A 27,714-nucleotide genomic window follows, 5' to 3' on the forward strand; every position below is an offset into this window, starting at 1 on the left:
TTATGCCAAAGTCTTCATAGATTCTCTTCCTCAAGTTCAATGCATATTCGATGTTGCAAGTCCATGTTGCCATCAGAGAGTCCTATCAAAGTGAAATTGTGCTAATTTCATACTTTTATTTAAACTCTCTATAAAATATACCCTATTTTCTACAGAGCAAAGCCCAAGCTCCTTTCCATGTGCAGAATTTTGCTCATGAGATGGTGTATTTCAAATACTTTCACACTGTTTGTTTCCACTCCCAAATTTTTAAATTGTGCTTCTTCCGATATTCTGAACAACTTAGAGTTTCCTCAAAGGTCCATATTGATTTGTACACCCATACTTTCCAGGTGGATCTTCCTATGTAGTATCTCTACTTTTGTTTTTCTTTCCTCCACAAGTTGATTGCCTGCTACATAAAGCCTTTCTGGTTTTTGTTTGAACTCTCCTTCCCCACCTGTCTTCCCAACTCCCTAGACCTCTCAGTGCTGTATTGGAATTATCTATTCATTTCTGTAGCACATCTGCAATCTAAGTGTTCAAAATAACATTCAACATTCTGTATCATGCATATATAATTTCAAATATGTTCGATTGTGAGCTTCTTATTGTATTTCCAATGCCTAAAACAAAACCCAACACGCAGAGGTTCACAATAGTTGTCTAATTTAATTAAACAAATTTAGTAATCTACCGGCTATTATTATTACAATTTTCTAACAGGAATATCCAGTTAAACTTATTATTACATGTCTAAGAAGTTAGACACTTCTAAACAACCATTGCATGAATTTTCTCCTTACAATGTCAGTTCATCTGCTATCCAATTATCACCCTGTTCAGTTGCACACACCTGGAGTTAATTTGGTCTTGGATAACTGTGACAAATTTAAACTCTTTTCTATGGCACATTACAAACAATTGAGGAAATTACAGTGTGTTTTCAATACTTGTTATTTCATGGAGAGTTTCTGAAAAAGCTGACAATTTGGAGCCTATGATTCTCTGGTGAGAGTTCAACCATGATATCAGCAAAGATTGTAGGAATTTTATGTTTCATATGCACTGATCTTAAAAATAACATGTTAAAATGCAATATTACCACCAGTGTTCTCGTTAAGCCCTGATGTTTCTCAAAGTGCAATCATTGGAACACTTAAATCTGATTCACAAAGATTGCCTGGCTAAAAATGGAGATTCCTGCATCCTATGGACACTTACTCATGCTCTGTCATTAAGGAATCTGGAAGTCTGCTTTTTAAAACAACCACAATTATTCCAAGTAATTGTGATGCATATTAAATAACTTCTGCTTTAGAGAAAGTAGAGTGATAATAAAACATGAGAGCTGTTGTGGAGACATGGATAGCTCCTCCTTCTGCAGGTGGACCCACCGGGAGATGGACTCCCCCTCTTGCCCCATCCTGGACATTATTTAAACTCTCCAACTCTAAGCCTGTTCCATAGAAGGCACTTAATAATTAAGAGATGCAGTTATTTCTTTTTTATTATGGTAAAGTCAGTTCTAAGAAAACTTCACCTAGATTCCAAATAATACTTTCTTCCTTTATTGAGTTGCCAATTTTAAAGAAAATATGATATTTTAATTCTACACATGATTTTTTTATATATCTAACATAATATAAAGAATATGATATTGGGTAGATATAAATGATTCCATGTAACATTTTGTTGTTGCTGTTGGATAAATCAATATGGCTAATTTCAAAGAGGCAAAGATGTTTCATCCTGGCTACTCCAGTTAAAGAACAGTGACCTTGGCCACACTGCATTATTTCTCTAAGTGTTGCTTTTGGTATCTCTGAAATAATAATATACATGTGACAATATATAAATTGCTACAATAAAAGAGCTTCTAGTCTTTCTTTTATCCACCAAAAATTATTCTGGCTGGAATCACTTTAAGTATTTCTCTTCCCTTGATCTTTAATTTTCATTAACTAGAAAACTACTTCTTGTGTATTTGTGAAGCTTAATCAGACTAAAAGGGGAGTGAAAAGATTGAGAAATGAAAAAGAGCTGGACAACCCTTTCAGAGATAAGCAAGGGTGTAATTTGAAAAGAGATGTTTCGGGGGAAGCACATAGATGATTTAAGAAAGAAAATAGTAAGATTTAAAAAACTATTACTTGCAGATTATGTATTTCCTTCATAATTTCCAAGAGCTGAAAGTAAACAATCAGAATATTTTAACATTTCTCTCATTACATGACATATTTTCATTTAACTGTAATGACGTTCTGTGATTTAAACATGTGGGTCACAGTTTTACACATTTCATTTACCCCTTGGTTAAAATCTGATGAGAAATAGAGGAAACAATGTGTGAAAGCCTTCAGCACTTTGTCCTGCACAAGCCCAAGTTAAAAACAATGCTATCTATTACATTTTATTTTTCTTTGATTTTTTTTTCTCTTTTGTAATCGTGTTTCAAGTATAGGCCTCCTACATTTTTCCCACAACATTAAAAGAATAGGAGTTTTGTTGCTGTTTTATTTTACCACTTATTGGTTTCACTTCAATGAACATAACTGGCAACCTAAAACTATGTGTGATTATCTTCTCCTTTCAGCCAGTGTTTGTGAATATTTTCTTGGGAATCGTTCACCTATGAAAGCCCGCCCTGCCTCACTCTAATCTCCTGTTCATGCTGCCACTTAACCACTTGTGTGGAGGCACAGACCTGAAATTTAATTTTGACATTTCTTTGTGCACATACACTAAAGAGGTGTTGTTTTTACTAGTCTGTTTCACTCCTTTGCTTTCTACTGAGACAAGAAATTGACAAATTTTACTCATTTTGTTTTGATTTGCAAGATTTGTTTTTCCTTAATCAATAAATTGTATTAAAAACTTGAGGTATAGGCATTGGTTGTTCTCTACATAACTTTTCTTGTAAAGCATTATGGAGTCTCTTCTTCAGGAAAAATAAACATTTATTATATTTGTTAAATTTATCTTTAAGTTTGCTGGAGCATGGTAATTGGTTTTTAAACTCTTTATCATGAAAGCAGGCAAAAAAATAAAAATAAATTAAAAGCATCAATTCCAAGAGGATTTTCAGAGCAGAGTTCAAAATCTCTTAGGAATATATCATTGTATATTTTGGCATCTAATATTTATGTAACAAGAATATTTTGCACTTGAACTATATTTTAAGAGAGATGCTTAAAGAAAGTTTTATCTCTAATACATTTACTTATTGAATGATTATATTTTTAAGGTTTTTTTTTTTTTTTAATTTAAGAATACTGAGGGAGTCTCCCAGAAGAATGCCTAAAGTACCACTCTGCATTTCTGATTTGTTGAAAATATTTGGAGTGGTGCCTTATAAGTCTTGCTGCTCCAAAACTCATTATTTCCACTGAAACAGAAACTTCCTCAGCTTTTCTGTATCTGATAATTGAGTAATTGTGATGTCCTTCTTCAGGGACTGAATTAACATACGTCTCAAGTTATAAGCCATTCAACTTCATCTCTTTAGCTCCTTGAAAGTGACATCATGAGGATGAATAATGTGTGTGACATTAACGTTCCTTCCCAGAGCTTTCACCAACAGCCAGGTCTCATCTGAGAGCTTGCTTCACTCTCTGTTAACATGCTTTATGTGCCAGGAAGCATATTAAACACTGTCAAATGTTATCCTGGCTATGCAGATACAGTTTCTGTGTATCACAGTGGCTGCCATTCCGGCTTTCTATCCAGGGAGACTTAGTTTTGGACTCCAGTTCCCTGATTTCGTAAGTGACCTGTAACTAATGGCCTGAAATTCCCCATGCTCCCATTTTCTTAATTTTATCAGGCAGAAGACAATAGTACTTCCCTCTAGGGGGTGCTGAGATAATTAAGAAAATATTACCTACATATTCTCCAAATGGAGAGCCGAAAACACTCAATGATAGGAGTAATTATTACTAGCATTAGAGCTCACCTCTTATATTTACTCTCACTCTACCTTTAACGGGTGTTTCCAAATGTAATCCAATTTGACATTCATAAGCCTCGTACCAAAGCCCTATTTCCCTCTCTCTTAGTCTCCATATATTTAACAGCAAAGTAATTGTTTAGAGTCACCAAGATTCATCTTCAATTATTGCTGAAAATTATCTTTGATTATTTCCTGGTAGCTGAAGTCATTTCCAAGATCATTAGGATAATCGAGTTAGGCTAGAAGTTGAAGAACCTGACTTGGTTTTTTAAAATTTTTATTATTTACTTGGTTGTGCTCATGTCCTGTGATGATGTAATTTTTACTCTCCTCCCTGGTCAAGGGCATTTCCTAGTGGTTTACTTCTTTGTATTTGATTTTTAAGCTATAACATAGAGCATCTGCTAAATACTAGAAATCCTCTTTCAAGAAACTTTTTTAGAAACATCATATTCACTTCATCATCTCCTCTTAACTTCTTCACCTACTCAAATTCTATAAAAGTTATAAATATTTTCTAGAGCTAGAGAAAGCAGTGAGCTTATTGCTCCACTATTTCCCACATTCATATTTATAGATATCTGGTAGAGATCTGAATTTTATTTTTTTGAAACTAGAAAACTTTTAACTGGACACTTCTCATTTAGTTTCAGCCTTCTAAGAAGACTAGAATCTACCTTTGGGCCAGACTGTTTCTTAGTTTTGGAGAGCACTAATAGAATGACCTACTTTAGATATGCAGATATATGGTAAAGAAACTTCCCACTGATAAGAGGGCAAAATTTTATAAATGGACATTTTGGCAAAGATCTGCCCATGTCTTAGCTTATATTGACTGTTAAAATCAGATTAGATTTTACTTTTCTTTTATCTATCTCATCTAAAAGTTTGTAAAAGAGTAGAATAATTTTATGGCAGTAATATGGAGTCTATTGATGTGATTACCGATGCTGAATGCATGTAGAGTCTCTGATTGAGGCCAAAAGGTCAGAGGTTAACTGCAGCCCTGAAAACAAAAGTCACCATAATGATTGGGAAAATCGTATGTTAAAGCCAAGACTAGGCTACAGGAGAGTGATACTGTTTTAGGCTTAGAATGCAGTTAATTCCACAATGGGCATACCCTGGGCAAAATAGCTGCATGCAGGTGCATGATGTAATAGAATTATAACAATAGAGTCATAACATTTAAGGCCCAGGCTGTATAATTTGTCATCCAATTTGACATCCAATGTCATCCACTTTAAAAATACAAATGGATGCTATTAATAATTTCACCCTAATATCAGGTGTGTAACCTGATATTCAACTGGATTATTGCTGAGAAGAGAGCATCTTCCTTTGCATCAGGAGGAGAAGCTCTAGCCTTGGAAAATTAGTAGAGACCTGCGCCGTAGACCAGGTAGTCCTTGGACAATAAAGAGTGGGTTGTTGCTGTCAGCACTTCACTCTCTGCAGAGGCAGCTGCAAAGAAGACTTTTTCATGACAGCTGCAAGCCACCTGGGAAAGAACCAGCCATTCTGCTCAATTGGCACACAGGGACTTGTTTCCTAATAATTTCAAAATAGCAAGTCAGAGTGACCTAATTTTGTAAATCTATACAGTTGAAGCCTAGGACTTAATGGGAGTATGTTGAAACCTGTATTTTCATTCCTGACAACATTCTATTCTTCAAAGCTCATATTTTACTTTTGTCCTAAAAGTCTCACAATTCCTGCTCTTTTCCATTTCTCTAAATCTTATTTGTTCTTCTGAACTCTCCCCTAGGAAGCCTAATGTATTGAGAGAGTACAAATTTTTTTTCTGTAAGTAATTATTTTACTTAATTGAATTGGATTAGTCCCCTGCTCAGTTATCTAATTATTAACTTAAGAGCTACTCATGAGCATTACTTGATCCAAAAAATTCACTTAATATTCATTCATTCATTAATCAAGATAATACGTGTATTAATAAACAAAATCATAAAAATAAAAACATAATCTTTAAAATATGAATATAACTCTACTTCAAAACTTACCTAATAAAAATTAAATAATAATATATTAAATATATTCAATGCCCCATATAATAACTAAAGGTTGGTATTTAATCCAATCAGTGGAGGCAAAGCTAAAAAGTCCTTGATAAATTTTTAGTTAGTGCATGTTTGCACATATCGATAAAAATACATAGTCATAAATATTTTTCAATTTAAATTTAAACATTGACATTCTAAAATATCAAATCATTTTTGCATTTCTTCTTTGAAATACAGAATTTTAAAAATTTACATATATTTGCAAAATTTTTTAGTATGTTGTTTATTGTAATGAATATAAGTAAGGCAGATGTTATATAAAAGAAGTAAATTTTTAAACCAACCAAGGAAAAGCAAATAGGGTCTTTTAAATGGGTTTTAAACTTTTCTCCACTATGTATAATCACATTTATTTAATCTCAATTGTGCCACAAGTCTCTACGGTCCTGATCTGTTTGTTTACATAAAGTATATATTTGGTTTTGACCTGACCTCCCTAATACATTGTTAACTCTGAATAAATGTTTCTCATCTGTGCTTTACAATGGAAATCATTGTAATCTATACAAAGTGAGCTTAATGAATTCTAGTAATTTCTCCACTTAATGACTGTGTTTCTACAATTATACTATTGTTCCAAACACATGGATACATTTTGATAAGAGAAGGACAGCTTGGAACATGGGCATACTTGTGTTAGGAGATTCTTGGTAAATGAAACAATCATGGAAATGGGAATCTATGTCTTCATATAATATAGATAGATTCCTCCTATATGATTCTTTTGTTCAAAGCAATGAAATGTGCAGTCTGGTAAGTCTAGAGATCTTTCTGTGAAGCTTAAATCCGTAGATGTCATTCCGAAATATTACAATTTCTATACTGGGCAAAAAATTATGGATTGAAGGTAGTACAGCAACATGAATGACACTTGGCTGAGAATCTACATATGTTATTCCATGTGTGGATTCAGTAATCTCCATGATAACCTTATGGTTTCCTTTTTGTGTTTTTCCTCCTTCACAGATGAGGATATTGAGGCAGTAAGTTTATTCAAGTCGGAAAAGAGCCCACAATTCTTCCATTGCACCTGCTGTTATGTTTTTTTAGAGTACCTGTTTCTGACAACCAGCATCTCCCCCTAAGAACTTTGAATCTTTCAGATACAAGATGGAGTGAGCAGTTCTGCATGTTCACAAATGAAAACTCTAAGTCTGTGATCCCATTGTGTCATTTGTAATTGTCTTAATAAGGGTCAGCATATATATATATTTTTCCTGAGTAGTAAGTACCAAGTAGTAAGCATTTTAGGTTTTAGGAGTCGTACAGCTTCTCTCATAACTGCTCAACTTCTCCATTGCAGTGTGAAAGTAGCCATAGACAATATTGAAACAAATAAGCATGTCTGTGTTTCAATAAAACTTTATTTACAAAAAGAGGCAGCAGGCTGAACTTAGTCTAAAAGCCATAGTTTGCCAATCACTTATCTAAAGTTGTATTTGAAAGGCTCCTGATAACATTTATATTTTCCTTTATTGCCCAAAATATTTACCTGGAATTCCCTGATCCCGAAATAAAGGACAGCATGAGAAGGAACAGCCATTAAGCAGCGAAGCAAATTAAAGAATGCTCAGGCACTTGCCACTTGTCGGGCGGGGGCAGGAGGGGGAAATGTGTGACTGAGATTCTTTATCCAAATTCAGTATCAGAATCTCTCTTCCCTCCCGGGGTTGGGGGTGGGGGAAAGGAATAGAGTCACGGAAGGGAGTGAACTCTGTGGAGCCTGTCTATTCAGGTACAGGGAAACTGGGGACATAGATTTATCAGAAATACCTGGAGAGTAAAATGGCTTTCTTCTATCCCCTCGTCCTCTCTATTACTTCCACTTATACAATGAGAAAGGGCATTTGCTGCTTCAAAATCCAGAAAAGCCAGACTTTATAATCACTCAATTACATGGAAACACATAGAGTGTTTGCATCGTTTTCATGGATGATCATGAAGATCTATTTGCGTAAAGGCAGTGGAGCAGCTGAATATGTCATGGGCATCTCTGTATTCTCCAGAGAACCAAAGGGTTCACGAGGATTCACGGTGAAAGTTACTCAAAAGGTTTTGATCAAAGGGAAAAATTACTGAGAGAGTTGTGTTTTCAACAAATTCTTATCATCTGGTTTATTTTAAAAGTTTAGTTTTCCTTGTATTCATTCATTCTATCTATCTATCTATCTATCTATCTATCTATCTATCTATCTATCTATCAATCATTTATTTATTTATTTAGTCGGAGTCTCGCTCTGTCGCGCAGGCTGGAGTCCAGGTGAACAATCTCGGCTCACTGAAACCTCTGCCTACCAGGTTCAAGCAATTCTCCTGCTTCAGCCTCTCGACTAGCTGGGATTACAGGTACACGCCTCCATGCCTGGGTAATTTTTTGTATTTTAGTAGAGACAGGACTTCACCGTGTTGCCCAGGCTGGTCTGGAACTCCTGAGCTCAGACCATCCACCTGCCTCGGCCTCCCAAAGTGCTGGGATTACAGGCATGAGCCACCGTGCCTGGCCTTCTATTTATTTTTAAAGCTGTACCACTGGTTCTTCAGGCATGGCTTCATAAGGTACTATTGGATATGTATTTATAAAAGTATAAATGTATTTGTTCCCAGCAGTAATTCCTTGATATTTAAAAATGTATTGAGAAATTTTTGGAAGTCTTTAACGATACAGATTATAGAGGGATCTAGTGTAGTTTTGTATATAGATTACTGTTTTTTTAATCTGTTAAAATGGCCCCTATTATTTCCTAAATTTTCCTTTCTTTCAGTCTCTTAAGCACTTTTTTAATGAATGAAGAAGGAAGAGAGGAAAGAAAGAAGGCGAAAGAAAGAAAGAGAAAAAAGAAAGAAGAAAGAAAAGGAAAGAAAGAGAGGAAGGAAGGAAGGAAGAGAGAGAGAGAAAGAAAGAAAAAGAAAGAAAGAAAGAAAGAAAGAAAGAGGAAAGAAAGAAAGAGGAAGGAAGGAAGAGAGAGAAAGAAAGAAGAGAAAGAAAGAAAGAAAGAAAGAAAGAGAGAAGAAGGAAGGAAGGAAGGAAGAAAGAAAAAGAAAGAAAGAGAGAAGAAGGAAGGAAGGAAGGAAGAAAGAAAAAGAAAGAAAGAAAGAAAGAAAATGAAAGAAAGAAAAGAAAGAAAAGAGGAAGGAAGGAAGGAAGGAAAATAAACAAACAAAAAAAAAGATTGACTGATTTTACCTAACATATCATCTTTGATCTCATTTTTATTTTTGACTGTAGTTTTAAACCCAGGGTTTTAGATGGGTTCCGAAACTTTTATTCTTTAAATAAAATAATGCCTCCTCTATTATTTTATATATGTTAAATTATTGTTAGTTCCCATGTGCTTCTTTTTTCGTTCTACATGAGTACAGTTGTAGATATAAGAAAAACATTCAGTTTTTTTTTTATTTCTAGACAGCTATGAAGCAAAAGAGGAATTTTTAGGAATTGTCTCTGATCATGATCTTGTAGTGGATAAGAAAGATAGGTTTAAATATTTTCCTAGTTGCTCAAAAGGTTTTAATAAAAGGGAAAAATTAATGGGAGAGTTGTGTTTTCAACCACTTTGCAGTATCTGGTTTATTTTCAAAGTTTAGTTTTCCTTGTACTCTATCTATCTATCTATCTATCTATCTATCTATCTATCTATCCATCCATCTATCATCTATCTATCATCTATCATCTATCTATCATCTATCTATCATGTATCTACCTATCATCCATCTATCTATCTATCTATCTATCTATCTATCTATCTATCTATCTATCTATCTATCTATCATCTATGTATATATCTACCTATCATCTATCATCTATCTATCTATCTAATCATCTATCTTTCTATCATCTATCTACCTACCTTTCTATCACCTATCTATTATATATCAATCTATCTATCAATCTTCTAACATCTGTCTATCATCTATCTACCTATCATCTTTCTACATATCATCTATCTATCAATCATCTATCTATCTATCATCTATCTATCTATCATCTACCTATCATCTATTTGTCATCTATCTATCTATCTATCTATCTATCTATCTATCTATCTATCTATCTATCTTTAAAGCTACACCATTGGTTCTTTGGGCATGGTTTTAAGAGGTACTATTTGAAGTGTATTTGTAAAAGTAAGTTGACGTAGTCAACACAACACAACACAAGAAAATTCCATTGCTCCAATACTACCAATTATTTCCTAAACTTGTAAGTCTGCTCAGCAGAGAATTGTTTTTATGGCCTTTAATATATCATTGGAAAATATAATTGCACAATTTCAATGCTCAACACTTTGTAAACAACATTTTAAATTATCATCTCATATTATTTATTATAGGTGGCTGAAAATATCATAAATTAATGTGAATCTTTCCAAACTGTCTCATGTTATTTCAAAATTCAATAGCCTTGAATACTTGGTTAAATTTAAAAAAAATAATTCTGTATAAACTTTCCATTCCTTATTACAGTAAATTACTCTTCATGATAGTAAAAGTAATTCTTACATTTTAATGAAAGAATGAGGTTTTTAGTACAATTTTAGAGAGGTTTATGCCAAACGATTTTTCTTATCCAGTGCCTAAGAGATTTCTTATCTTCTACTATTTAGATAAGAAAATATGTATGTATACTATAGAGATTATATTCACCAGGAAGATAATTTGTGGAAACCAATATCACTGAGGATCAGGAATAGACTTGGGATGTTTATTAATATATATTCAGTGTCATCCCTTATATTTATACTTCTAAGTACAAGATTCAAAATGAAAAAGGATATGAGCTCTAGGAGGATATGATTTTGTGTTTATTACAAACAGAAAAGAAGAATAAAGAATGAGTTCAGGTCCTTTGCAGGGCCATGGATGAAGCTGGAAACCATCATCCTCAGCAAACTAACACAGGAACAGAAAACTAAACACCACATGTTCTCACTCATAAGTGAGAGTTGAACAATAAGAACACATAGACACAGGGAGGGGAACATCACACACCGGGGCCTGTTGAGGGGTGGAGGGCAAGGGGAGAGAGAGCATTAGGACAAATACCTCATGCATGTGGGACTTAAAACCTAGATGATGGGTTGAGTGGTGCAGCAAACCACCATGGCACATGTATACCTATGTAACAAACCTGCACATTCTGCACATGTATCCCAGAACTTAAAGTAAAATAAACAAATAAATAAATAAAATAAAATAAATAAAAACAATGAAAGAGAGAAAGAGAAGGAACTCTACTGACTAAGCAATTCAGTAAGCTGGCAAAGGAAGATATTTAAACGGTTTCTAATATTACTAAGTCACAACACTACGTGGTGATGCTTCAGCAAGTCGACATACTATACAAGATTGGAACTCAAGTCACCATAGGTCCCTCATGTTACTGAGAGTTTTGTATAGAAAGCCCCGCAGGTTCTTTTTTTGAGACATATTTTTAATGTTTATATAGCAAACAACCTCGAAAAATTAAGACAGTGTCTTTTTCCAAAGCAAAGGGCCACATGCTTCTACCCAGTAAAATAGAGATAATGTCGCTCTCCAAAACAAAGGACAAGAGTTGCCAGGGCTCCTCTCCTGTAATGTAACCCACTACATGTACTGGCCTCCATCGAGACCTATCTGTCTGCTTTGCCCCTATGTTACTTTAAGGCAATGGGAACTGAGTCCATTCTGTTAAGCACATTGTGCTGTAGTAAAAAAAAACTTCCTTTCTCTGACCCAAACATCTCATGTCGTCTTTCAGCATTCATGAAATTGTGGAAGAAAAATAGTCCTTGACATTGTCATAAAACAACAAAATGTAACAGCACTCTTTAATAATGAGTGTAAGTATGTACCAAAGGTCTCCTCTAAGGTGGTTACACTGATATATTATGAAGGAAATTTCCTTATGAAACTTCTGTGGGATATTCCAGAAGCAGAAATAATATGCTTCCCTAATAGTAATTTCATATATTATACAATGTATTGATTAAATGTCAGGGGCAATAAATTAGGTCTTGCCTCATGAACAATGAAACATATATAGTTAGTACCTTCTATAACAGTGGTTTTACTTTTTTCAGAGTCAGGAAAGAGGAATGTTTCTCTCATATACGAGCTATGTTTAAATTTTACCAAAAGAATTCATTCATATTCAAGTATAGGTTTGAGTGGTATAACCATGGCATATAGTCATGAATTCAAAGTTGTCAGAAGATGAGAATATTAAATTTGAAATCCTTTTCATTATGCTCACTCTTGTGCTCTCTATTTTTCTGCGTTATCTGTGGTCTTTCTCAGGATTCTTCTCAAACCATCCCACTGGGGATCATCTCTTATCACCTGGTATAATATACAAGTTGTAGAATTTCAACAATATTAGCCCACAGAGAGTACTGTCTTCCAAGAAATCCAACTAATATTCTAGAGAAAATATTTCTGACACATGCATGCACATGTAAACACAGACACACATACACAACACATTTTAATTGTACTGTGTGGTTGGTGAAAAATGCACCTAAGATATTTCTGGTGCCAATAAAACTTGTGTTATGTGACACTCTACATTCTTAGTCATATGGATTGACATGTGCATAACTGCTTTCATGTGGCTAATGATTACAAGATCTAGAATTAGAATCAAAGCTTATCTTTGCTTTAAAGTAACTATAGGCAGGCAGACATCCATAAATAAGAAAGAGATGCGGTTAAAAGAAAAGGAAGGATTGAAAGATAAGTAGGCACAGGTTAGAACACCAGGAGGAGAGAAGAAAGAAGGAAGAAAAAAGAAAATAAACACAGTGCTCAAATCTTAATCTTCTTCGTTATTTTTGAAATACTGGTTTTAGTGATTCATATATTGATTTAAAGATAGTTGAACTTCATTCAAGGTCCCGTCAATTCAATTAAAGTAAACACATTGAACCTTTATGGCACAGCTATTATGAAATAACTAGCATATTATGAAACAGTTAGATGCAATAAATAAATTGTAAAGGAGAGAGAATTAGCATACAATGGACATGGACTATTTGCCAGGAATAGTAGTATATTGTGTCATTTCTTTGCTCAAATTCAATTTTTAAGCTATTTTCCTCTTAAATGTATTGCTGTCTAATCATATTCCAAAATGACTCTTTCAAAGATAGCCTCATGTATTGAGAGGCTAAAAATTCAGGGATATGTTTAAGAATCAAGCATGCACTTAGACAATAGGTTTACCTAAAAAGGCTTTCAAAAAGATCTGAAACTTTTCCTTCCACTGTTTTGCCACAGAAAAAGCAGGGAGCTAAAGATGATTTGTTGAGCAGCAAGGTCAACCTGTTTGGCAGCAGAATGGATCAGAAACAAAGCTTTGATTTAGGACACTTGAATACACTGCAAAGGTTCTCAGATATGTAAGTGATGCAGGAGTCAAGAGGAGTTTGCATGAGGCTTGAAATAATCACGCATTATCAAGGTTGCTTTTCCTTTGCATTTTTAAAATAAGATTTGAGTGTTCCCATTTCTATCAACTCAGAAGGAGACTATTATATCTGAATGGCAGCAGTGTAACACATTAGACAGAACTTGAGACATACTTCTATGAAGATTGAGTTGGTATTATGAGACTTGAATCACAAATGAACAGGAATCACTCTGATATTAAAAGCTCACACTTTCAAAGTAAAATGCACAATGAAAATTCCATTGTGGGTTTCTCAAAAAGTGACACGACTCAAGAACCAAATAAAGGAATGAACAATTGAATAAATAAATACATGTTAGGCCATGAAAACTATACTTTAAATATATTAGTATATTTTGGTGATACAATTTGCATTTTTGTTGGGTCCAGATGGTCATCCTAATATTAAGTGTGAATTGAGAAGAAATTCCAAATACACAAATGATTTCTGCAATGTAAGTGTAACTATCGTGCTGCTTCTATTTTTTTCTTTCTTATTTTTTTCTTATACAAAACAACATTATACGTATAATTTTAAAAAATTGAAATTTTATTGCCACTGCCTTGACCTCATATATGTATTTATAAAGGCATACGTTCTTATTGGTAGGTCCTTTTGGACATTAATGTTTGTAGTTTCATCCTGGTTTCTCTTGGATTTTTCGTTTGTAAGTACCCTTCTCTCTTCCATCACACAGACCCTATAAACACACAATAATGAATCAATTTGATCATCTATTCCTCTTTATCCTTTCCTTGGGTTTCTGGTGAGGAAAAATCACACATTGCTGAATGGTTCTACCCCTTTAATATCTTTTAAAACGTTACTTCCCTTGAGTCTTAATAGTAAACCAGTACTTCTTTCTTTTAATAGACTAACCGATTACCTTATCTTTTACATCTTACTGGGCTTAGTATTCCTGTGAGAGTTAATTTTATGTGTCAATTTTGCTGGTCCAGGGTACCTAGATATTTGGTCAAATATTAATCTAGATGATTTAGTGAAGGTGTTTTTTTTTAAATGAGATTAACATTTACATTGGTGGACTTCAAGTAAAACAGGTTAGATAGGCTTCATTCAATTAGTTGGAGACCCTAATAAAACAGACATATTTCTTCTAAGCAAAAAAGTATTCTGCCAGCATACTGCCTTTGGGTTTGGAACTCTGTCTGAGTTTCCAGCCTGCTGGCTTACACTGCAGATCGGACCTGCTCCTTCACGATTACATGAGTCAGTTTCTTAAAATCTCCCACATATATCAGAAACTGACTCATGCAATTGTGGAGATACACACATACACACACACACACACACACACACACTATTGACCATTGAACAACACAAGTTTGAAGTTCAGGGGTCCACTTATATATGGAAATTTTCAATAAATACAGTCATCCTTCTGTATTGGTGGGTGCTATATCTGCAACCAAATGTGGATCAGAAATATACTATTCATGGTATATGAAACACACATTTTGTACCCGCAAGTTCCACAGGGCCCACTGCATGACTTGAGTATGCATGGATTGTGGTATCTCTGGGGATACTAGAACCATTTCCCTGTGGATACTGAAGGAGGACTATGTATCTATATCTCTTTAGATATGGATATATACACACATGTTCTGTTTTTCTGGAGTATTTTGACTAATGTAAATTTGGTAGCAACAATGGTTCTAGAGGAACCGAATGTTAAGAATAAGTTTTCTTTACTGGTTTGGGGTTTCTGGAAGTGGCTCTTTAATATGACCAGATTTAAATACACTATTGACTCTCTTTCCAGTAGCAAAGACAGCACCAACAGTCCGTGGTGTTAAGGGGCAACAGAGATATGCAGAGTATCACTACTGGATTCTCCTAACCAAAGTCTTGCAAGAGGGAAGCATTCCATGTTCATAATGTAATATTTTTGAACATTTTTGTCAAACTAATTATAATAAATAATCATTTAATGAGTAAAATGGGCTGGTTGCCTCTAACATTACTGAACAAAGTGAAGAAAGAAAATGATGAGCTCAGGGATTTGAATTCCCAGCTCAAGTACCACGTAAGTCATCTGTCAGTTTCTCTGTCTGCCCTGAAAAAGACCCTTATGTCTTGTAGCCACCGAGGTGAGATTTTTGGGAAAAAAAAACCTAGACTTTCATCTTGGGAGTGACTGAAATACAATAAAAATTGAATTCCTAGCCTATGTGTCTGCTGTTAAAGTGAGCAAAGTAATTGTAAAGAAATGGCATGTTGAAAGTTAGAATGAGGATGTGTGGGAAGATCTTGATGAAGCTGGAGACACTACGGTCATAATTTCTGGTAAGTCTTCTTCACTCCATCTTGGGAGATTAACCCTGCATTGCCCAAGGAAACTATAATGGCCTCACCTGATGCTGTTGCCTTGCAATACTCTGAGCCTTCCCAGGACCCACCTCACCACTCTCTTTGATTCTAGTTGTGCAACTAGACCCAAGTCTTTACATGGCCCTGAAGTTGAGGTGCAAGTGTGACCCATGAGGTGGTGCATTAAATACCAAAAGAACTACTTGAGTTTTCTAATTTATCCAGACAGAAATCTGGGGAGTACATGTAGGAATCGATATATAGGGTATGAAATAATGGCAGAAGAAACACAAATTGGATTGGTAGAATTTATTGGGGCTCAATAAGCAGAGACTCTGTATTTAATATTGCAGCATGGGCAGTGAGAAATAACTTCAGTGTTTCTTTGTCTGAAACATGGAGCCAAAGTGTGTCCACAATAAATGAGTGTGAAATGTCACTAACAATAGAAGACAAAACTCAAAGGCCTAGGGAGATTGGTAATGCTAGAATGGGTTTCTTATTTATTATCTATTTATCCACACTGGGAGGGTCTAGAGGATACACCTTTCACCACCACAGAGAGAAATCAGTTTGTGAGGGGAGCCCCAGCATCCCCGTGATCACTCAGCTCTCTAGGCCAGAACTGACAGTGGGAACTGTTGCCACTGAATTGGCAATGTAAATGTAATGTAACGTAAATGCAATAGGAATCACTGGATCCTGGATGACAAGGGCCTTGTAGTAGCAATCAATGGCCAAGGTAAGGCTGGCATGTTCACCAATAAACTGCAGTCAAAAGAGCAATCTACAACTTGTGGAGACTTCTGGCATTGGTTAGGGGGTCATCCTGTTCATAAAAATGAAATATGTCGGAAGCCTATTAAGTTATTATTTGATCTGTATGAACAGAAAAGTTCTAGGTCAGGTACACATAGTCTAACCTGAATCATAAAAACAGAGTCATTGCCCCTCAATCAGTTTCCAGACTTGCACCAGTTTGTAGACCCAAAACCCCTTGAATGAAGGTGAGGCTGAGATCTCTTAAGGAAGGATCCCAATACATTTATAAAATTTATACTATTAATCCTTAAAAAATTTTTTATTTTCATAGGGTTTTGGGAAACAGGTGGTAGTTGGTGACATGAGTAAGTTCTTTAGTGGTGATTTGTGAGATTTTGGTGCTCTCATTACCCAAGCACTATACACTGAACCCAATTTGTAGCCTTTTATTCCTCACCCCCTTCCCATCCTTACCCCTATCCCCAAAGGGACCTATCCCTTTGTATCAGGGTGACTGTACTTTGGGGAAAAGGAAATAATCAGACCTTTGAGGGACTACTGGACATTAGCTCTGAACGAGCATAAATTCTGAGACCCAAATTGTCACTGGGCCTACCAGTTAGCATAAAGACTTGTGGAGGTCAATGGACCAACGAAGTTCAGCTCGGGTCCATCTCAGTGGAGCCAGTGGCTCCCCAACCCATTCTGTGATTACTTCCATAGTTCAGAATGGATATTTGTATACTCAGCAGCTGGAGGAATCCCCATACTTGTTCCCTGACCTGGAAGCGAGGATTGGAATTGAGGGAAAGTCCAAGGGGATGCCACTAGAACTCCCTCTAGACAGAACAATCATAAAGCCGAGCAACATGACATTCTTGGAGAAACTGCTGAGATTTGTGCCATTACCAAAGATGAAACATGCAGGTTGAAACTGCATGTTGATTCCCAACTCATCCTTATTCTACTTTCCTATTCAGTCTGTGACTAACACAGATGGATCTTGGGCATGATAGTGGATTATCAGAAGCTTAGCCAGGTGGTGACTGCAACTGCAGCTGTTTTGCCAGATGTGATTTCACTGCTTGAGAGAATCGGCACATCCCTTGGTACCTGGTATGAAGCTTTTGATAATAGCTTATAAATTTTCTCCATTCCTGTTGGTAAAGACCACCATTAGCAGTTTGCTTCCGGCTGGCAAGATCAGCAATACAACTTCATTGCTCTACCTCAGGGGTATATTAACTATTTAGTCCTATGTCATAATTCATTTCACAAGGATCTTGATTACGTTTTCCTTTACAAGACATCACACAGGTCCATTACATGGAAACATTATGCTGCTTGGATCTATTGAGCAAGAAGCAGCAACTACTATGTATGTATTTGAAAGAACATTCATTTACACAGGGTGTGGGATATAAATCTGACAAAAATGTATTGTTGTCTACTTCGGTGAAATTTGTGGGAGCCTAGTAGTATGGAATATGTTGAGATATCCCTGAAAAGGTGAAGCACAAGTTGTTGCATGTGGTCCCTCCCACAACTTGACAAAAGAGGCACAGCATTTAGTAGATCCTTTTGGATTTTGGAGGTAACATACTTTGCATTTGCGTACATTACTCTGGCCCATTTACTGAGTGATGTGAAATGTTGCTAGTTTTGAGTGGGGAACAGAACAAAAATAAGGCTCTGAGGTAGATGCAGGCTGCTATGTAGACTGTTCTGCTATTTAGGCTATATGATCCAGCAGGTCCAGTGGTGGACAGTTGTAGAAGTGTCAGTAGTAGTTAGGGATGCTGTATAGCATCTTTGGTTGGTCTCATTTGATGAATTACAGCACAGGCCCTTGGGATTTGGGGACAAAGCCATGCCTCTTCTGTGGATATCTTCATAGGATATGAAGTATCCTTCAAAAAATACTCTCCTTTTTAGAAACCACAACAACCGACCGGGTGCGGTAGCTTAGGCCTGTAATCCCAGCACTTTGGGAGTCCGAGGCGGGCAGATCACTCGGTCAGGAGTTCCAGACCAGCCTGACCAACATAGAGAAACCCCATCTCTATTAAAAATACAAAGTTAGCCCAGTGTGGTGGTGTGTGCCTGTAGTCCCAGCTACTCAGGAGGCTGAGGCAGGAGAATCGCTTGAACCTGGGAGGCGGAGCTTGCAGTGAGCCAAGATCGTACCACTGCACTCAAGCCTGGGTGACAGAGTGAGACTGTGTCTCAAAATACATAAATAAATAAATAAATAAATAAATAAATAAATAAATAAATAGAAAAAGAAAAAAGAAACAATGACAACCTGCTACTGGGCCTTAGTGAGAACTGAACACTTAAATCATGGCACACCAACTTCCTATGTGATCTGAGCAGCTTATTATGAACCATGTGCTACTTGACCCAGCAACCATAAAGTTGGGTGAGCACAGCACTACCCCATCATCAAATGAAAGTGGCATATATAAGATCAGGCCTCAGCAGGCCCTTGATGCACAAGTAACTGACATGAAGAAGAGACCCAAATGCCTCCATTCCTGCCACACTCTCTTCTCTTTCCAAGCCTGTACCTGTGGCCTCATCACGTGCTCCCTATCAGTTGAGAGAGAAAGGGAAGACTTGGGCCTGATTTATGGATGGTTCTTCATGATAAGCAAGCACCACCTGAAATCGACAGCTGCAGTGTTATAGGTAACATACTTTGCATTTGGGTACATTACTCTGGCCCATTTACTGAGTGATGTGAAATGCTGCTAGTTTTGAGTGGGGAACAGAACAAAAATAAGGCTCTGAGGTAGATGCAGAACAAAATAAGGCTCTGAGGTAGATGCAGACACTCTCTGAAAGACAGTGGTGACTGGAAATCCTCTCAGTGGACAGAAATTTGAGCAGTGCACCTGGTTTTTTATTTTGCGTAGAATTAGAAATGGGCAAACATGAGATTATATATCAGTTCATGGGCTGTGGCCAAGGAGTTGGCTGAATGGCCAGGGACTTGGAAGGGACATGACTGGAACATTAATGACAAAGAGTTCTGGGGAAGAGGTAAAGGGATGGAGCCCTCTGAATGTGCCAAAAAAAGGTGAAGGTATTTGTGTCCTATGGGAATGTTTACAAAAAGGTAACATCAGCAGAAGAAGATATTAATAATCAAATGGATATGATAACCCATTCTGTGCATACCTGTCAGTCTCTTCCGGCAGCTACTCCTGTCATCACTCAATGTGCTCATAAATAAAGGGGCCACAGTGGCATGAGACCAACAACACACAGATTTCCACTCACCAAAGCTGACCTGGCTATAGCCACTGCCGAGGGCCTAACATTTCAGCAGCAGAGACCAACAGTAAATCCCCAATATGGCCCCATTCCCCAAGAAAATGAGCCAGCAACCTGGTGACAGGTTGATTATACATCACCACTTTCATCATGGAAGGAGCAGCATTTTGTTCTTACTGGAATAAACACTCTGGATGCAGATTTTCCTTCCAAGCATATAATGCTTCTGCCAAAACTACCATCTGTGGACCTGTAGAATGCCTTATCTACCATCCTGATCTTCCACACAGCACTGCTTCTGATCGTGACACTCCACAGCAAATCAAGTACAGTAATGAACCCATGCTCATGGAATTCACTGGTTTTACCATGTTTCCCACCAGTCCAAAGCAGCTGGCTTGAAGGGAAGGTGAAATAGGCTCAGTTACAGTGCTAGATAGGTGGCAATCCCTTGCAGGGCTGAGGCAAGGGTCTCTAGGAGGCTATAAATGCTCTGAATCAGCATCCAATATATGGCACTATTTCTTCCATAGCCAGAATCAATCTCAAGCCAGAAGTGACTGGTCTGGAATTATGAGGTAGAAATGAATGTGATACCACTATTACTCCTGGTGACATATTAGCAAAAATTTTGCTTCTTGACCTTATGGACTTATGCTATGCAGGTCTAGAGGTATTAGTTCCAGAAGGAAGAATGTTTCCACCAGGACACAAAATAATAGTTCCATTCAACTGGAAGTTGAGACTGCCACTCAGCCTCTTTGAGTTCCTCATTCCCCTGAATCAAGAGTAAGGAGGGAAATTACTGTGCTGTCCAGGGTGATTGATCTTGAGTACCAACGGGAAATTGGATTGACCCTCCACAATGGATGCAACATTGGATATTCCTTAGGGCACCTCTTACATTACCTTGCCCTGTGATTAAAGTCAATGGAAAACCACAACAAACCAATCTAGGCAGAACTAGTAATGGTCTAGACCACACCCTTTTGAAATTAAGGTTATGTCACCCCCCAAGGTAAAGAGCCACTACCAGCTGAGTTGCTTGCTGATAGCAAAGGTAATACAAAATGGGTAATGGAAAAAGGCAGTTATAAATACAAGCTATGATACATGACCAGTTATGGAAATGAGGGCTATAATCATTACAAGTACTTCTTCCTTGTCTTATTATAAATATGATATATTTAATATCCTTTTTCTTCCCTCTCCTATCCCCTTATCATGTAACACAAAATGTATTGACTTTATATCACAGTATTTAAGTATTGTTAATTTTACATCAAGTTGCAGAACATCAAGATGAGCAAACCCAAGGACTTTACATTCTTTTCTGAGAAAAAGGTTTGTGTATTTTTGGTTGCATGCAAGATAGTTATATCTTGTTAGAAGTATGACCTTGTTATTATCTCTATTTGGAGATTAAACATGGTTTAAGGAGATGTGGATGGGTGCTAAGTTGACAAAGAGTGGACTTATAATGGTGTGATATTTGATCAAACATGATCATTGATGTTTCTGTGTTCTTTGGGTGACATTAATATTTAAATTTGTGAACTTTGAGTAAAATAGATTAGCCTCCATTATGTGGGTGGCACACACCTAATCAGTTGAAGGTCTTAACAAAACAAAGACTGATGTCACCTGAGCAAGAAGGAGTTCTTCCAGCAGACTGCCTTCAGGCTCAGAATGGTGCTCTTCCCCAGGTCATCCCATTAGAGGCCCTACTGCAGATTTTGAACTTGTACCTACACAATTGCATGAACCGATGTTTTAAAAATAATTTTTTGTTCCATATGAATTTTCACATAGTTTTTTTTTTTTCTAATTCTGTGAAGAATGTCAATGGTATCTTGATGAGAATGGAATTGAATCTACATATTACACTGGGCAACTATCAAAAGAAACAAGATCATGTCCTTTGCAGGGACATGGAAGGAGTTGGAAGCCATTATCCTCAGCAAACTAACACAGGAACAGAAAACCAAACACGGCATGTTCTCATTTATAAGAGGGAGCTGAACAATGAGAACACATGGACACAGGGAGGGAAGCAACACAGACTGCAGCCTGTCAGGAGTGCAGGGGGAGGGAGAGCATCATGAGAAATAGCTAATGCATTCAGGCCTTAATACATAGGTGATGGGTTGATAGGTGCAGCAAACCACCATGGCACACGTTAACCTATGTTAACAAACATGCAGGTCCTGCACATGTATCCTGGCATTTAAAATTAAATTAAATTTTAAAAAGTAATAAAAGTGTTTGCATAAAACTAAAAATAAATAAATAATGTTTTCTTTTTTCTATTTATATACAGGTCTTGTTGGTTCTGCTTCTCTGGAGAATCCTAACTAAATAATACACCTGTAGGATTAAACTGAGAATATCAACAGGGTATTCTTCAGTCTCTTTCATCTATGCTTTTGAAATATCATCCACGAGCTGTACACATCTCTGTTTTCTTTCCTTACGCTTTAGACAAAACCATTAAAACTATTTTGACAAAAGTCACTTCTCGGTCACTAGTTACCAAAACCAATGGAACCTTTTAAGTCATTATTTAATTTGGCCTGTGGAGTTCAACATTTGTTGTCTTCCTTATTTTCAAAACTTTTCCTGGTTTATCTTCCATGACACTATCTAATGCTTGCCTTTTGGCTCTACTAATTAGATCTATCTAATTTTTAAAATCTGCTTTGCAAATAAAAATCAGTGTTCTCCATCATTCTGAGCAAACTATCCCAAGGACAGAAAACCAAACACCGCATGTTCTCGCTCATAGGTGGGAATTGAACAATGAGAACACTTGGACGCAGGGCGGGGAACATCACACACCGGGGTCTGTCGTGGGGTGGGGAGAGGGGGGAGGGATAGCATTAGGAGATGTAGCTAATGTAAATGACAAGTTAATGGGTGCAGCACAACAGCATGGCACAGGTATACATATGTAACAAACATGTATACATATGTACACATGATGCACATGTACCCTAGAACTTAAAGTATAATAAAATTTTTTTAAAAAAATTCGGGTTCTCTTACATTATCTGTAATTTTCCCTAGAGTATATTAACCACTCATGATTTTAACTACCATTTGTATTCCAATTACTTTTTTGTGAACACTAGATTAATGTATGTAAATATCTATGATATACTTCACCTGTGTACTTCTAAGTAACTAAGGGCATAGGATGTCCAACACCAATTATTTTATTTCTTACTTGAGTCCCAAATCTACAAGGGATACTAATAAAACAGAAGTCAGAAATCTGTGTCATTTTTTATTCTTCCCTTTCTTTAATTATCTGTATGCAATTATCCACTAATTTCTGCAGATTTTGCCTCCACAATATTTCTCTAATTTGTCTCATCCTTTACATTGCCATGATCAATGAATCTTGAAGTTTTTCATTATCTCTTCACCTTTCAAATATTCAACTCTAATTCTCATTTCCTTCATTATACTTCCTCCTCATGCCCATTGTAACTTTCTCCTGCAGATGCTCTCCCTATCTCTATACCTTTTCCCCTGTCTTCAACGCGTCTTTTAATTGGCTGTCTGATGGGTCATTCCAGAATTGCAATTCCATTAGTATTAATCCCCAAACAAGGCACTTTATGGGTCTTTACACTTTTAAGAATGAATACTACTCATCTGGGTATGAGAATTGAACCTTTCCACACTTCCTGTATTTATTCACTCTAAGTAATTGGTTTTACACTCTGACTATCTGACTATACTGAAATATGGCTACCTAGGCTCACCTTGAAGTTTCAAGCCTCAGGGCTTACAAAAACTTTTCCCCATACTACCACTTCTAGAAAAATCAAATCATCCTTCAAGACTCATCTCAGGTGCTTCCTCATTTGTGATGATTTTCTAGAATTCCTCCATCTTCTGGATGGAGTCATAGACATTTCCTAATAGTGTTTCTATTATAACACTTTTAATACAGTATTGAAATGATCGTTAGCACTTAAGAGCCTGGAAGGATAATAAACCATGATATTTTCTGGTGCAATGGAGCTAGACCACCTGGTTGATATGTTAGCTTAAGCACCCACTGGGTGTTGAGATATGGGGAAGTCATTTAACTTTTTGGTGCCTCAGTTTTCTGATATGTAAAATAGCACTAATAAGAAGATCAGTCATAGTGCTGTTTTGCAGATATGTATGTAAGTATATGTCTGTAAAGCAATTAAAATGGTGCCCAAAGGAAGCACTCAATAAAGTTTAACTTTTATAATTGTAATCTAGAGACCTTCACAGTAACATTTATTCCTGCAGGCTTAATACCGTCTCATGTTGTAATGCATTGTTCATCAAAGGTAAGTTAAATAAATGGATGTCTCAGAAACTAGGGTTTATATATATATTTTACGTTTTTATTTTTTGCCCTTTTAAACAGTTTAGATTTAAGAATTGCTGCTAACTGGGATTCATCTGAAATGACAACTCAGTTTCTTAAATTAATTCTTCGGGGATAAAATAGGCAGCATTTCCTGGATACATAACTTGGAGGCTATGAAAAAACTTAGTACCACACAGATATAGGCTTGCAATTATCCATGTTGGTATAAGCATAAATCATGTTGGTGTGTGTATGCACACTTGTGCACATGTATATATATGTATGTCTGTAATAATGCAAATGTTTTGCTTGTGGTTAGTTTGAACAACTGGTAACATATGAAGTACAAATTTTTGCAGATAAAGTTAATTTCTTTCTTACTGTACAATATGAAAACTTAGACTTATCTAGGTAATGTATTAAATTCACAATGTGTATTTGAGGAAAGCTTTACCTCTGTATACCCTGTGATTTATTTGTATAGAAAGTAAAGTAAGATTTGTTACAAGTAATAGCACAGTTTGTGCTTTCTTGCAAGGATATCAACATGAACATCTGATTCTTTAAATAAAATGGTTGTTGAAGATCATGTCACCTAAGTCTCTCAGTTGCCTCTACAAATTTCTACATGAATACATTATTTTAGATTTGAATGTAAGAAAATCAATCGGTCCCTAAAAATGTGGAGTTGACAATGGGAACTATACGAATTAATGATTTTCATATATGCTCTTTCTACCAAGAACCAGAAAGTCATATTTGAGGCCAAAGATAGTACAGTTGATCTTAGAACAAGGTAAGTTTGAACTGTATAGGTTTACTTTATGTGGATTTTCTTCCACTTTTGTCACCTCTGAGACACTTCACTTCTTCCTCCTCCTCGGCCTATGCAATGTGAAGATGATGAGGATTAAAAAAAAAACCTTTATGATGACCCACTTCCATTTAATGAATAGTAAATGTATTTGACTTCCTTGTGATTTTCTTAATGACATTTTCTTTTCTCTAGATTACTTTATTGTAAGAATATAGTCTATAATACATATATACATATATAAACATAATATGTTTATGTTATATGTATTCTAGCATATAATTATGTTTTAATTGACTAGGCTATCAGTAAAGCTTCAGGTCAACTGCAGCCTATGAGTAGTTAAGTTTTGGGGGAGTCAAAAGTTGCACTTGGATTTTCAACTGTGCTAGGGAGAAGTCAGTTCTCCTAACCCCCAAGTTGTCCAACGGTGAACTGTAGACAACTGACAATTTTCCTAGGCATTTTTGCATTAGCCCTTTTTCTTAGCTCTGAGTTCCATATTATTCATAATACTTTCCTTTTCTATGAGTAATCTCAAAGTCTTTCTGGAATGAGTGGAATATAAATATATTCATATGTTTATACATACATATATAATGGATTAAATTGGTCTCCATGTTATTGTATTTCTATTCTCAAATCTAGAAGCATCAAGACAGTTAATTAAAATTTAATTAGTTTCCTGGTGGAAAAGAAATCTTGGCATCCGCTCTTTCATCTGCATTAGAAATATACACTGCTTGAGAAACATGGGTGTTCATTGCCCATTACCAATGTGGAGCCGTGTACCAGTGGAAATAATGCTGTTTAAATGTAATGATAGGTTAGATGTTAGACTTACTCCTTTTTAATTATATTTATAAATACTAGTTCCTCTTTTAAATAAACTGGATGAATTCTACACTGTTATAGCAATTATAAAAGTGGAATTTCTGCATATCAAGCAAAAACTTGCATATACAATCCCATGAACTGTTTGAGGAGATGAAATACTACCACTCTCTAGGTTCAAATAAAAGTCAGTTTTACTTTTTTTAACCTAATTTCAACTTTATTACCTCCAATTCTGGAAATTGGGGTCTATGGATCTTCTCTAATCAAAAACAGAGAATTTGTCAGGAATCTCAATATGATGCCTAGCTTCTGTCATAAACAGAGTTGAGATAACTGACATCTATCTTGCAGAGTTTTAGACTATGTTACCCTTCCCTTTGTCTTGGATTTCAAACTTCCATTCTTACATTAAATTAAATAAAAAGAAACAAGTGTAGGAGGACCACATGAAATTATCTTACAATATAGAAATGTTAGTGATTGTTATATTCCACGGTCATATTTGAGGAATTATGCAAGGAGAAGATTTATGCAGTAACTTCTGGGGAATTCCATAGTTTGGAGTGACTTGCTCAAAATTTGCCAAGACTTGTTGTGTGACTAGGGCTATCAGTGGACAGCAATATGATCAGAGAAGGGCATTCTGGTCTAGGCTGGAACTGTTTGGGTCTCAGTGTCCATTTATCATTTGGGGCTCACTTTGACATTCTACTCAACCTACAGGTTCATAAGTGCCCTGTGGATCTTTAAGGATTGCACCGTGGGGTTGTCCCAGTGCCAACTGAACAGCCCCTGACTCCTGGTGGGCAGCCTGTAAAGGAGATAGTTCACAGTTCTTGCTTAATGGCAGTGTTTGTGTGTGTGTTTGTGTGTATGTGTCTGTGTGTGTGTGTGTCTGTGTGTATTTGTAAGATCATTGAGATTGGACTACTAGAATGATACTTACGGGCTGATTTGATTTGGGGTTAGTCAATTTTTAAACATAGATAGGTGCCCTGCAAAAATCATTTGCCTGGGGCCACATATGCCTTAGTGGAAACTCTGGTTATATGTCCCTTTCAACAAAGATTCTATTTAAAGACCTTTTCCACTATATCGTTTAACATCCTTTAAATACATTTCCACAAGGCAATTTATTTTAAATGTGGTAGAAATGATTCAGATCTTAAATGACTATTCTTCCTTTGACCTAATATTGGAATGATAGAACCTGTTATGTATATCGTTAGCTTATGTTTTCAGAAAGCTCAAAGGATTTGCTGCTCAAGAGGCGTGATCTTCCATACCCATTTCCAAACACTCTTCCTATTATGGTTTTCCATTTGTGACTTTGGATTTATTTTAAACTCTCCTCAGGCATCTATTTTTTTTTAATTAAAACCCATGGCAATATCTTTTACAAAATTTGAAGAGAATTCACAAAATCAAAATATAATACGTATTTCTGGGGGAAATTATTTTGTGTGTGATGGACAAGTCACACTGTTCTAGACATGGGTGAAAAAATTTTTATGAAAAAAAAATAAGTAGTAGAACATAACTGTCAAACAGACAGTTGCCACCAAGTATTTTGTGAAAAAAAATAAATTTCCATAAAGTTGCAATAAGATTTTTAAATTGTATGCTGTGTTGATGTGTACATATTTGGCTTCCAAAAATTATTACTTCAGCCATAAATACATTTATAAATATCTGCTGAACATATAGAAATTATTTATAAAGCTTTAGCAAGCCAAATTGAATACTTCAGAACCACAATCCAAATGGCACATCACATTTTAATGGGAAAGAAGAAGAAATACATCCTTGTCATTAAAGAACACCAAGATCAGTTTAGATTATTTATGCCTGGTGATTCTTCTGTGTCTCTTATTGCTAAACATCTCCAA

General features: G+C 36.0%; 1 protein-coding gene across 9 annotated transcripts in view; it reads right to left on the reverse strand.

Annotated features, from left to right (window-relative positions):
- The window catches only part of CDH12 (cadherin 12), a 1,136,530-nt gene that overhangs the window by 310,460 nt on the left and 798,356 nt on the right, over window positions 1-27,714 (reverse strand). The window lies entirely within an intron of this gene.

The sequence above is a fragment of the Macaca fascicularis genome, chromosome 6, assembly GCF_037993035.2.
Source record: "Macaca fascicularis isolate 582-1 chromosome 6, T2T-MFA8v1.1".
Lineage (NCBI taxonomy): Eukaryota > Metazoa > Chordata > Mammalia > Primates > Cercopithecidae > Macaca > Macaca fascicularis.